Source organism: Oncorhynchus nerka, linkage group LG27 (genome assembly GCF_034236695.1).
Source record: "Oncorhynchus nerka isolate Pitt River linkage group LG27, Oner_Uvic_2.0, whole genome shotgun sequence".
Classification (NCBI taxonomy): domain Eukaryota; kingdom Metazoa; phylum Chordata; class Actinopteri; order Salmoniformes; family Salmonidae; genus Oncorhynchus; species Oncorhynchus nerka.
The window spans coordinates 65,073,785-65,085,373 of record NC_088422.1 but is presented as its reverse complement, the minus strand read 5'-3'; the positions used below and the strand labels follow the sequence as shown (position 1 = coordinate 65,085,373).

The 11,589-nt window shown below is 46.9% G+C and overlaps 1 long non-coding RNA gene and 2 other non-coding genes across 3 annotated transcripts; 2 read left to right on the top strand and 1 right to left on the bottom strand.

Moving 5' to 3' along the window:
- Positions 1–8,106: 8,106 nt before the first annotated feature.
- Positions 8,107–9,410, bottom strand: LOC135565214 (uncharacterized). Its single transcript, XR_010461391.1, has 2 exons — positions 9,044–9,410; positions 8,107–8,702 (listed from the first exon to the last, which is right to left on the bottom strand). It is a non-coding gene; the product is annotated as an uncharacterized LOC135565214 (long non-coding RNA).
- An 836-nt stretch (positions 9,411–10,246) lies between these two features.
- On the top strand, positions 10,247–10,319 carry trnaf-gaa (transfer RNA phenylalanine (anticodon GAA)). The gene has a single exon. It is a non-coding gene; the product is annotated as a tRNA-Phe (tRNA).
- A 942-nt stretch (positions 10,320–11,261) lies between these two features.
- Positions 11,262–11,334, top strand: trnaf-gaa (transfer RNA phenylalanine (anticodon GAA)). The gene has a single exon. It is a non-coding gene; the product is annotated as a tRNA-Phe (tRNA).
- The last annotated feature ends 255 nt before the right edge of the window (positions 11,335–11,589 follow it).

Below are 11,589 nucleotides of genomic sequence, written 5' to 3'. Positions count from 1 at the left end.
CCCTGTCACCTACGGCGGTGTGTTACATTCCCCCAGCTACCTCCATGACACAGCCCTCTGTGAGCCCGGGCCGCACCCCCAGCCCAGCTACCCCAGATGGGAGAGGAGAGGACACTGTCTGCAGTGAGGGAGATATGGGGAGGAACTGTGTTGGTCTTGACCCCGAGCAACAGGAACGGTTGTGGCAGTTGCTGTTTGAATTCAGAGACAGCTTTGCGTTGAGTGAGGAAGAGGTGGGTCAGACCCATCTGGTGCAGCATGAGATCGACACAGGTGATGCTCGACCCATCAAGATGCGTCCCCGCCGTATCCCGCTGGCACGCCAGGAGGCGGCAGACAAGGCTGTGTTGGAGATGCAGCGGGCAGACTTCATTGAGCCCTCAGACAGCCCCTGGGCGGCGCCAGTCATCATGGTTCCGAAGAAGGGGGGCAAGCTGAGGTTCTGTGCGGACTACAGGCGGCTGAATGAGGTAACCAGGAAGGACTCATACCCCATACCACGTATCGATGTCGCTGGACCTGGTTAGGGGGTCCTCCTGGTTCTCCTCACTAGACCTCCGCAGCGGCTACTGGCAGGTGCCCCTCTCCCCAGAGGCCAGAGCCAAAACTGCGTTCTCCACTAACAGAGGACACTGGCAGTTCAAGGTCCTGTGCTTTGGCCTGTGCAACGCTCCAGCTACTTTTGAGCGTTTGATGGACAGGGTGCTGGATGGCATCCCCCGACAGCAGTGTCTGGTATACCTCGATGACATCCTGGCCCATGGCAGCTCATTCCAGTCAGCCCTGGGGGCGCTACGGCGTGTGCTGGAGAGGGTGGCTGCCGCAGGTCTGAAGCTCCACCCCGAGAAGTGCCACTTCATGAGGAGAGAGGTGTCCTTCTTGGGCCACCGAGTGGGGAAGGAGGGGATCAGCACCATGGAGGACAAGGTAGGGGCTGTCAGAGACTGGCCCACCCCCACCGACCAGCGTCAGCTGAAGAGCTTCCTGGGCCTGGCCTCGTACTACAGGAGGTTTGTACGGGGCTTCTCAAGCGTTGCTGCTCCATTGAACCGCCTGCTGCCGAAGGACAAGGCTTTCACTTGGACAGTGGAGTGTGAGGAGGCGTTCAACACCCTCAAACGTGCACTGATCGAGGCCCCGTGCTCGCCCCTGACCTCACCTTGCCCTTTATCCTGGACACAGACGCGAGCAATGTGGGCATGGGTGGGGTGCTGGCCCAGGTGGGGCCAGAGGGGGAGAGAGTGGTGGCGTACTTCAGCAAAACATTTGACAAACATGAGCGCCGCTACTGTGTCACCCGGCGGGAGCTCTTGGCTGTTGTGGCTTCCGTCAAACACTTCAAGTACTACCTGGGTGGTCTGCCTTTTACTGTAAGGACTGACCACTCTGCTCTCCAGTGGCTCATGTCTTTCAGAGAGCCAGAGGGGCAGGTGGCACGCTGGTTGGAGGAGCTTCAGCCGTATGACTTCACGGTGGTGCACAGGGCAGGGGCGCGCCACTCCAACGCCGACGCCATGTCCCGTCGGCCCTGTACTGCAGACGGCTGCCGCCACTGTGAACGGAGAGAGGGACGGGAGAGAGAGCTGCGGGCAGAGGAGGGTGTCTGTGCCACAGTGTGTCGGGCGAGCGGGCCTGTCTGCTGTGAGCTGCAGACTGTCGACGTGGCTGAATGGCGGCAGCAGCAGGGACGGGACACAGACCTACAGCCAGTGCTACAGTGGGTAGAGGCGCAGGTGAGGCCACCATGGGAAGAGGTGACAGCGCTCTCACTCGCGACCAAAGGGTTGTGGTCGAAGTTTGAGAGACTGCGGCTGGCTGACGGCGTGCTACAGCGGGCATGGAAGGAGTCAGCTACGGGAGAGGAGAGGTGGCAGGTGGTGGTCCCAAAAGCATTGCGGGAGGCTGTGCTCCAGAGTACTCATGGGGGGTGGGGACTGGACACTTTGGGGTCACAAAAACACTGCGCCGTCTCCGTCAGGGCTTCTACTGGGGGCAGCACAAGAGGGATGTGGAGGACTTTTGTCGCCGCTGTGACAACTGCACAGCGACAAAGGGCCCCCAGGCCGCTCTCATGCTCAGCTCCAACAGTTCCCAGTGGGGGCTCCCATGGAGAGGGTGGGAGTGGATGTAGTTGGGCCGTTCCCCACCACAGACAGTGGAAACCGCTGGGTGCTCACGGCCATGGACTATTTCACAAAATGGCCCGAGGCCTATGCTCTGCCTGACCAGGAGGCAGAGACCATCGTCGACGCCCTGACAGCGGGGATGTTCAGCAGGTTTGGAGCTGCAGAGTCCATCCACAGCGACCAAGGCAGAAACTTTGAGTCCCGTGTGTTCGCCACCATGTGTGAGAGGCTGGGTATGCACAAGACCCGCACTACTCCTCTCCATCCTCAAAGTGATGGCCTTGTGGAGCGCTTCAACAAAACGCTTGGACAGCAGCTGGCCATCGTCTCTTCCAAACACCAGCGTGACTGGGACAAGCACCTGCCTATGGTCCTCATGGCATGCCGCTCCGCTGTCCAAGACTCCACCTCCTGCACGCCTGCCCTCCTCATGCTGGGGAGAGAGATCCGCACCCCTGCGGAGATGGCGTTTGGTCGGCCCCTGGATAGCCCTCATGTTCCTCCGGGGCCGGAGTATGCCCGGAGACTCCAGGACCGCCTGGAGACAGCCCACACCTTCGCCAGAGAGCAGCTGGTGAATGCAGGTGTGAGGCAGAAAAGGAACTATGACGTGCACACCCGGGAAGGCACTTTGTGGCTGGGGAGCTGGTCTGGGTCTACAGCCCCTAAGGAAAAAAAGGCAGATGCCCCAAGTTGGACAGTCACTGGGTGGGACCCTGCAGTGTCCTGGAGAGGGTAGGGGAGGTTGTGTACCGGTGCAGCTTCCTCCCAGGGGGAGAAAGGTGGCACTGCACCGGGACAGGTTAGCCCCATACAGAGGGGCCTCTTCTCCCCAAACCCCAGGAACCCCCACAATTCCCCTCTCTGGCAATGACATTCTCCAGGCACCCACCCTCAGGTGCCGCAGACAAGGCTCCAGACAGCCCACTCCCCTGTCTCCCCCTGTGTCACCGCGTGGTTCCCCAGAGCCACGGACTGTATTACCCGTTCCCGCTTCCTTGTCCCCCATATCCCTGCCTTCATCCCCTGGTTCCCAGAGGGGCACTCTGCGACCATCACGGCCACGCAGGCAAAGGAGACCTCCGGGTCGCTTCAGAGACTTTGTTTGTTCCCTCGGGGACGAGGGACTTTGTGGTGGGGGGGCTGTGTAGCGACCCGCACAGACAGCTGTGTGTTATGTGCTAGGCTAGGAGGTGGTTGTGTTGTACTGACCAGTACCCGGTGTTCGCGGGGTCCGACATGTCAATCAACCTGCTATCTGCCAATCACGGGAATGCCTGGAATGTTCTGATGCCGGGCATCCTGGTGGTTGGCGGAGTGGCGTGGAGGGGGGTGGAGCATTGGAAGTTAAGACCAGGTTCAGCCTTTGTTCTCTCGCTCTTACGTCTGGGCTTCACAAGAGAAGGTCACGATTGGCTTGTGGGTTATCTGTCATCTATTTGGCGTGTGCTACGGCCCAAACAGTAGCCTGTGTAAAGTTGGTTTAATAAACCGTCAATTCGCAAACTCAAGCCTCTGTCTGGACAATTGTTCATTTATGACCTAGTCAGGTCATTACATTGGTGTCAGAAGTAAAAACGTTGATACAAGTTAGCCAGCTAGCTAGCTGACTTATGTGGCTAGCTACCGTAGGTGAGAACGGGGATTGAAAATGCTTCGAGGGAATCCGAAAGTGAAGGTGGAGGTAGGGGACGATTATGGCCAAGGAGGTGCGTGTGAATGGACGTCGGGGTTCTGTCTGAGGAGATCGCCAGGGCGTCGGAGCGCAGAGGCCGCTTGAGGGAGGACGTTAGAGTGATGGCGGCTGAAGCGGGCATGAGTGCTTCGTCGAGTGTATTTCGCGCGGATTCTGGTGGGCGGACCGAAGTGGCGACGTCGACGCGGCGTGACGAGGAATCTGGGGCTCAGGATGTAAACAAACATGGCGGCGCCCAGTTCCCGGCTGCGTCCGTATCTGTTAAGACCCCGAAGTATTCCGGTAAGGCGGATTGGGAAGCTTTTCATGCTCAGTTTGAACTGTTAGCTCATTTTAGGGGGTGGTCGGATGAAGAAAGGGCACTGCAGTTGGCTTTATGCCTCACGGATGAAGCTCTGGCCTGTTTGATATTGATTAGCCCCGAGGACAGGCATGATTATGGTGCTCTAGTGGGAGCACTGAGGAGGCGCTATGGACAGTGTGTACAGCCCGGGCTACTGCGCTCCGAACTGAGTAATAGACGCAGGCAGCCTGGAGTGTGCGTGTGCTACGGCCCAAACAGTAGCCTGTGTAAAGTTGGTTTAATAAACCGTCAATTCGCAAACTCAAGCCTCTGTCTGGACAATTGTTCATTTATGACCTAGTCAGGTCATTACAATACTAATTAAATTAAAATTTGAACGAGTCGTTAATATTGCCATTTACTTATACCTCTACGTTTTGCATGTTATTAGAGTGGAAAGATGTGTCGACACATTTCAGAAGGCATTCCCCGAATGGATGTATGGGCGGTTGGGAATAGACAAGCTTTGTGTAAGCGATCTCCTCCATTGTCCTGCCTGCTGTAATGACTGTCCTGTGAGGATCCAAATGGGTCAGATCAGCTTTGCAGTAAATAACTTCAGCCAGACCCCCTTTCACCCGCAGAGGGGTGCGAAGGGAGCTGGTGGCAGTTGACAGCTCACGCCCTGCTGTAAATCAAGGACAGAACATTCAGCTCTCTCGCTCTCCAAATTAACCCGAGGAATTTGCCTTTGTTTCACAGATTTTCCCTCCGAAACTCTTAACACGTTTTAAAGTGAATACTGGAACAATATTTCGATAGAAAATATATAGATTCTCTATTTAATGTTGAGAAGGGCTTATATGATGTTGTCTTCCTGGCGAAATACGATGTGTCATCCTTCGTCAAACATGTCCATACAAAGACCAATCACAGTTTCTATAGCATAGCTTAAAGTCACCTCGTTTAGAACTTGTTTATTTTAAGTTAATCTCTGCACCAATGTGATTTTCATGTTGTAGACGCCAGGCAAAGGAGTGTGTGGCACATCAGAGTGGACAGCAGCCAACGAGACTTTGGGAAAATCATCTGCCAAAGTAGATGAGGGCCTAGAGACAGCAGTTTGCCACACGGCATGCTCCTTAAGGCTCTCAATATGTAAATAGGCGAAATATATGCCTAAGCAATGTACTTGCAGAAGGAGCTGTCTTCTACTGGCACGGTGGGCTTTTTCTGCTGTGATGTTGCATGCCAATACTGGCTATACTTGCAGAAGGTTGTGCAGGCATGCCCAGAGTTAGAGGAGCTTCTAAAAATGCACCCCCTCCGTTCTGCATGTGAATGGATGGAATTGCCACCTTGCATGTCTAAGATAAACACTCTTGTTGTTATGGAGAAACACTAAGTTCCTCTCACTGGTATTGTCATGGCCTGCCTAAGTCTAGGACCCTCATGGGCATGGAAGTGTATGTGTGGAATAGGACTGTAGTCAGATTCCGCCCCCACCAGCGTCTTCTCTCTTCAACTGCTGACCTTATCTCAAGTTGAGTTCCACATCCCTCATTGTCCTAGTTCCACAGAAACGGACATGCCTTATCAGGAATTGAAACCAAACTGCTCCCCTTTGCCTCCTTCCTTAGAAATATTCATATTCAACAATAACATGTTTGAACAGAATATGAACTTCCTGCACATCCCCCTGTCTTAGTCAGTAACTTTCCATACCCAAAGTTCCTACTCACCCTTCATTGACCCCTAAAATATAAATTTCTTATACCCGTAAAGTAATCAATACTTTCTAATATGATGATAGGAATTAGTATATTTCAAGCCAGAATCCAACAGGTAGAAAAGTGAATGTTTCTCAGACTCAACTTCATAATTGCATTGATGTCAGTGGAGTCATGTTTGTAATTTGCACTGTTTGACAGCCACACTTCAGACAGGGCAGACGGAGCATCTCCAGAAGAGGATTGTGGGGCTTTACCTCAGTGTGAAACAGAGGAAACGCTACCTCTACCGTTTGACAATGAATTAAGCACTAACAGCTGTGTGTGTTTCAAACGATTACATAGTATGAATGTATTATTGATGTAATAAAGTGTTTGTGCAGCATGTTGTAAGTCATTGCTACCCCTTGCAACATTGTAAGTACATCTTTCTAATCTGATATTGAGTGGAAGGTAATGTTGCCCAACCCATATAAACTCAGCAAAAAAGAAACATCCCTTTCAGAAACATCCCTGTCTTTCAAAGATAATTCATAATAATCCAAATAACTTCACAGATCTTCATTCTAAAGGGTTTAAACACTGTTTCCCTGCTTGTTCAATGAACCATAAACAATTAATGAACATGCACCTGTGGAACGGTCATTAAGACGCTTACAGACGGCAGGGAATTAAGGTCACAGTTATGAAAACCTAGGACACTAAAGAGGCCTTTCCACTGACCACTGAGAGAGAGCCAGGATCTCAATCCCATTGAGCACGTCTGGGACCTGTTGGATCGGAGGGTGAGGGCTAGGGCCATTCCCCCCAGAAATGTCCAGGAACTTGCAGGTGCCTTGGTGGAAGAGTGGGGTAACATCTCACAGCAAGAACTGGTAAATCTGGTACAGTCCATGAGGAGGAGATGCACTGCTGTACTTAATGCAGCACGTGGCCACACCAGCTACTGACTGTTACTTTTGATCCCCCTTTGGTCAGGGACACATGATTTAATTTCTTAGTCGGATGTCTGTGGAACTTGTTCAGTTTGTCTCAGTTGTTGAATCTTATGTTCATACAAATATTTACACTTGTTAAGTTTGCTGAAAAATAAAACGCAGTTAACAGTGAGTCTTTTTTTGCTGTGTTTAATTCACACTGCATCCTACACCATCATGTGTCCTGTTAAAGCTTAGTGGCTGATGAAGAAAAATAACGTAGCATGACTATTTATAGTAGCATATGATTTAATAGTTGTTTCACCCTAATGAATTGATGTCAACTGATATACTCATGGTATAAAAAAATATAATTTTACATTTGAAAGTGTTATGGGATTTTTTTATGGATAATGACTATATGAGGTATACTGCACTATAGTGCAGTTATAACTGGCAAGAATTCTACCCTGTCTTTCTTGTAGTGTTAAATAATGTTTGTTCATTAGGAAGGGGTTATATGGCATGGACCTAGGAAGAAATGAATGTATGTGGGGGTAGAAAGAGAACGGAGGGGCACATTATTCTATGTTTGAACCGACCTGGCTGTATATCTGGGCAGATAGGACAGGGAAGAGCCCCTCCAGAGCTCTAGTATCTGGGGGAGCCTGGAACTGTCAGCTGAGTGGTTATAAACTGTGGTGAGACTCATGAGAAAGTCCCTATGTTGGTGTGTATGTATGTGCGTAGGTTAGGATGGTATAAAAGGAATGTATTTGTGTAAACTAGAGAACTCTCGCAAATAAATCGGGATCTGATCAATTGTGGGCTGGGAATTCTGTCTGTTTTATTTAAAACCAGAACTTTACAACCTCTGGGTATCAGACAGATGAAGCATTGCCTGATGTGAACCATGCCTCGAACAAAAGAGATCTCAGAAGACCTAAGATTAAGAATTGTTGACTTGCATAAAGCTGGAAAGGGTTACAAAAATGATAAAAGCCTTGATGTTCATCAGTCCACATTAAGACAAATGGTCTATAAATGGAGAAAGTTCAGCACTGTTGCTACTCTCCCTAGGCGTGGCTGTCCTGCAATGATGACTGCAAGAGCACAATGATGTGAAGAATCCTAGAGTGTCAGCACCTGTTATGGCTGCATCCCTTTGTTCTCAATTTCCGCCTGAAGACATAAGAGCCTAATCTAACTGCCTGTAGCTCAGCCCCAGAGGCAAGGATATGCATATTCTTGGTATCATTTGAATGGAAACATTCTGAAGTTTGTGGAAATGTTAATTGAATGTAGGAGAATATAACACAGTAGATCTGGTGGAAGAAAAGAGAAAGAAAGAGCATACGTTTTCTGTTTTTTATTGTTGTAGTATCATCTTTCACATGTACTAGAATAGCCACACAGTCAGATAGGATGCTGGAGATAATTTTGATGGATAACACAAGAGGGCAACTGTAGGTGTGCAAAATTTCAGACTGATAACTTCAGGAATGGGTGAGCTACATGACATTTAGCATGAAGTCACCCAGGTGTCCAACACAAGTTGCCCAAATGTACCCAAGTGGCCGAATTGGTGAAATGACCTATAACTATATACAGCAGTGCAAATAACACACACACAAAAAAAAATGTTTAAAAAAATATTAGAAAATAAATATATATTTTTTAAAACAGTATACCCCTTGGAAATCCTCGTCACAGTATTTTGCTGCCTGTGCCCTGTCCCATAGCAGTCTCTTTCTGATGTAAAGCAGAGGCAAACTGAACAAGTGGTGCATTTCATGCGACACAGAACACAACGACACCTCCATGCTGTGCCCTTTTGGCTCGGAGGCACAGTCATGCCTGCAGTAATGAACTGTGGCATATGAACATCACTGGGGGCACAGGTAGAGCGGGCAGCTTGGCACCGGGGCCTCCCAGTCGGAGTCGCTATCACTGTGAAAGAAAACATTTAAAAAATATTTGTATTGTATGAGCCTTTTATCATCACATAAAATAAACAGATATGTATTGTATAGAGCAGAGGGAACAGTCCCTAAGGTGAAGTGCTGTTCTATTCAACTCCGGCCATTGTTGTATATATATATATATATATATATATATATATATATATATATATATATACACACACACACACACACACACACACACACACAAACAACACACACACACAAACAAACCATACATTTCATTGCAAAAAAAAAAAATATATATATTTTTTAATATATATAATATATATATATTTTTATATTTCATAAAACGGCATTAGCACTTACCCGTCCAGAAGTACGTCCTGTCCTTGCAGAAACAGCTCCTCAGTTCGTTTGAATCATAACACTACAAGATTCCTCAAACAAAAAACTTATTCTGCCATTGAAAATATATCTGATATTAATGGCATTTGCAAAGAGAACCAAGAAAATGCATACTTCTCTAAAAAATGAAGTGATCTCAAAGTACACGCCAAACGACTGGGGAAGCGGCCCTGACACTGAATGAGAAAGGCCTTAGATAGTATAATACTTGCACCATCTGGATTTCCATCAGATACTTTATTGCATGTTTTCCAAAAATACAGTAAAATATGTGAATCAGCATTTTGAGTTGCTTTTTTTGTCATTAGATTTGTCTATACTTATTTTACTATGGCAGTGGAAGGAGTATTGTTATTTTCAAATTCCCTTCAAGGAGCCGAGATCTTCATTGTATAGACCATAAACTCGTCCCCTCCCCCTATTAACAGATAGCAGAGTGGCGCAGCGGAAGCGTGCTGGGCCCATAACCCAGAGGTCGATGGATCGAAACCATCCTCTGCTATGTTTTACATGCGGACAATTCAGTGAAGACAAAAACAAATGATAATATAAAAAGCCTTTATGCAACAGAAATGATACCTACCATACAGTTATGATTTGACAAAATAAAATGATAAGTTTGTTTTCAAAAAATGCGTTAAAATTGTATTTACATTTACATTTAAGTCATTTAGCAGACGCTCTTATCCATTTGTAAGCAATAGTATAATTTATATAATATATCTAATAAAGTATGAATGGGTGAGTTAGACCACTTTAATATTGCGTCATCCTGAAGGGTAAGTGCAAATTTGATGTGTTCACTACCACCCTCTCATGGACAATGGATGAAATAACAGGTCATTTTATCTGAGTAGTTCTAGAATTTCCATTACACATTGAGAGCCTGTGTCTGTTAGGAAGAAGACTCCAGATCAACTGAGGCTCATTTTCGTAGCTGTCGTCAGTAATTGGGTTAGCCTAATTTGAGTTTGTCAGGGGACCAGCCGATGGACGCTTCAAAAAGAACGTGTGCGTGATTACTCCATCCATGTAGAGACATTTGTCACTCGCTGTTGGAGAAAGATTAATAGAAAATATTCATGATCCTAAAGTCAACTGAATACACCAGACAGCCAACCACACAAGTTACAATAGTTTTTGGTCAAGTTGTTTAATAACGTGGCCGAAATAGCTCAGTTGGGAGAGCGTTAGACTGAAGATCTAAAGGTCCCTGGTTCGATCCCGGGTTTCGGCAGGAACAGTTTTTGCGAGAGTTCTAAATTTGGTTCGTGACATTATCCGAATGCTCTAATCACATTTTGATCTATTAATGTCAGTCTTTGAATGCTCCATTGTATAAACCACACTGAATAATAATATAAACGCAACATACAACAATTTCAAAGATTTTACTGAGTTACAAAGGCTACATTCCCTCCAACTTTTACCAGATAGCAGAGTGGCGCAGCGGAAGCGTGCTGGGCCCATAACCCAGAGGTCGATGGATCGAAACCATCCTCTGCTAGTGTTTTACATGTGGCCAATTCAGCGAAGGTAAACCACGAATTAAAAATATTTCTATAAGCCTTTATGCAATAGAAATGATACCTACATTCAGTTATCAATTCACAAAATAAAAGGAAACTTTGTTTTCAAATAATGTGTTAATATGGTGTTTGTAAGCAATACGATAACTTATACATAAACTATAACTAATAGAATGGTTGGGTTAGACCACTAATAGAATGGTTGAGTTAGACCACATTAATGTTGCATCATCCTGAAGGGTAAACACTACCACCCTCTCATGGACAATGGATGAAATAACAGGTCATTTTATCTTAGCAGTTCTTGAACTTCCATTACACATTGAGAGCCTGTGTCTGTTAGCAAGATGACTCCAGATCAACTGAAGCTCCTTTTCGTACATGTAATCACTAAAAGGTTCGCCTAATAATAACTAAAAGTATGTGTGAGTTCGCCTAATAATAACTAAAAGTATGTGTGAGTCACCAGCAGGTGGAAGCATTGTCTTCTAGCAGTTTGGAAAAGGACGTGATTATTCCATCCATGTGGGAGCATTTGTCATGCGCTGTTCGAGAAAGATTAATAGAAAATATCCTAAAGTCAACTAAATAAATTAGCCAGCTAACAAGACACCTTAGAAAATAATGTGAAATTATATTTTGACAGGGTGGCCGAAATAGCTCAGTTGGGAGAGCGTTAGACTGAAGATCTAAAGGTCCCTGGTTCGATCCCGGGTTTCGGCAAGTGTTCGTTTTGCGAGACTTCTAAATTTGGCCTGAAAATGGAGGGCAGCTTGTTGGAAACACAGGTTCAAAGGGAACATTTAGTTGGGAGATTATAGGTTGGACAAAACCCTAAACTCTCCTCAACTCCTCCATCCTTTCTCCGTGACCCAACCTATACTCAGAGCATTTCATATTATTCTGTATGTATATCAAGGATACTCCATTTAAAATGATATGTTACATTTCATATTGTATGTATTATTTAGGAATGTC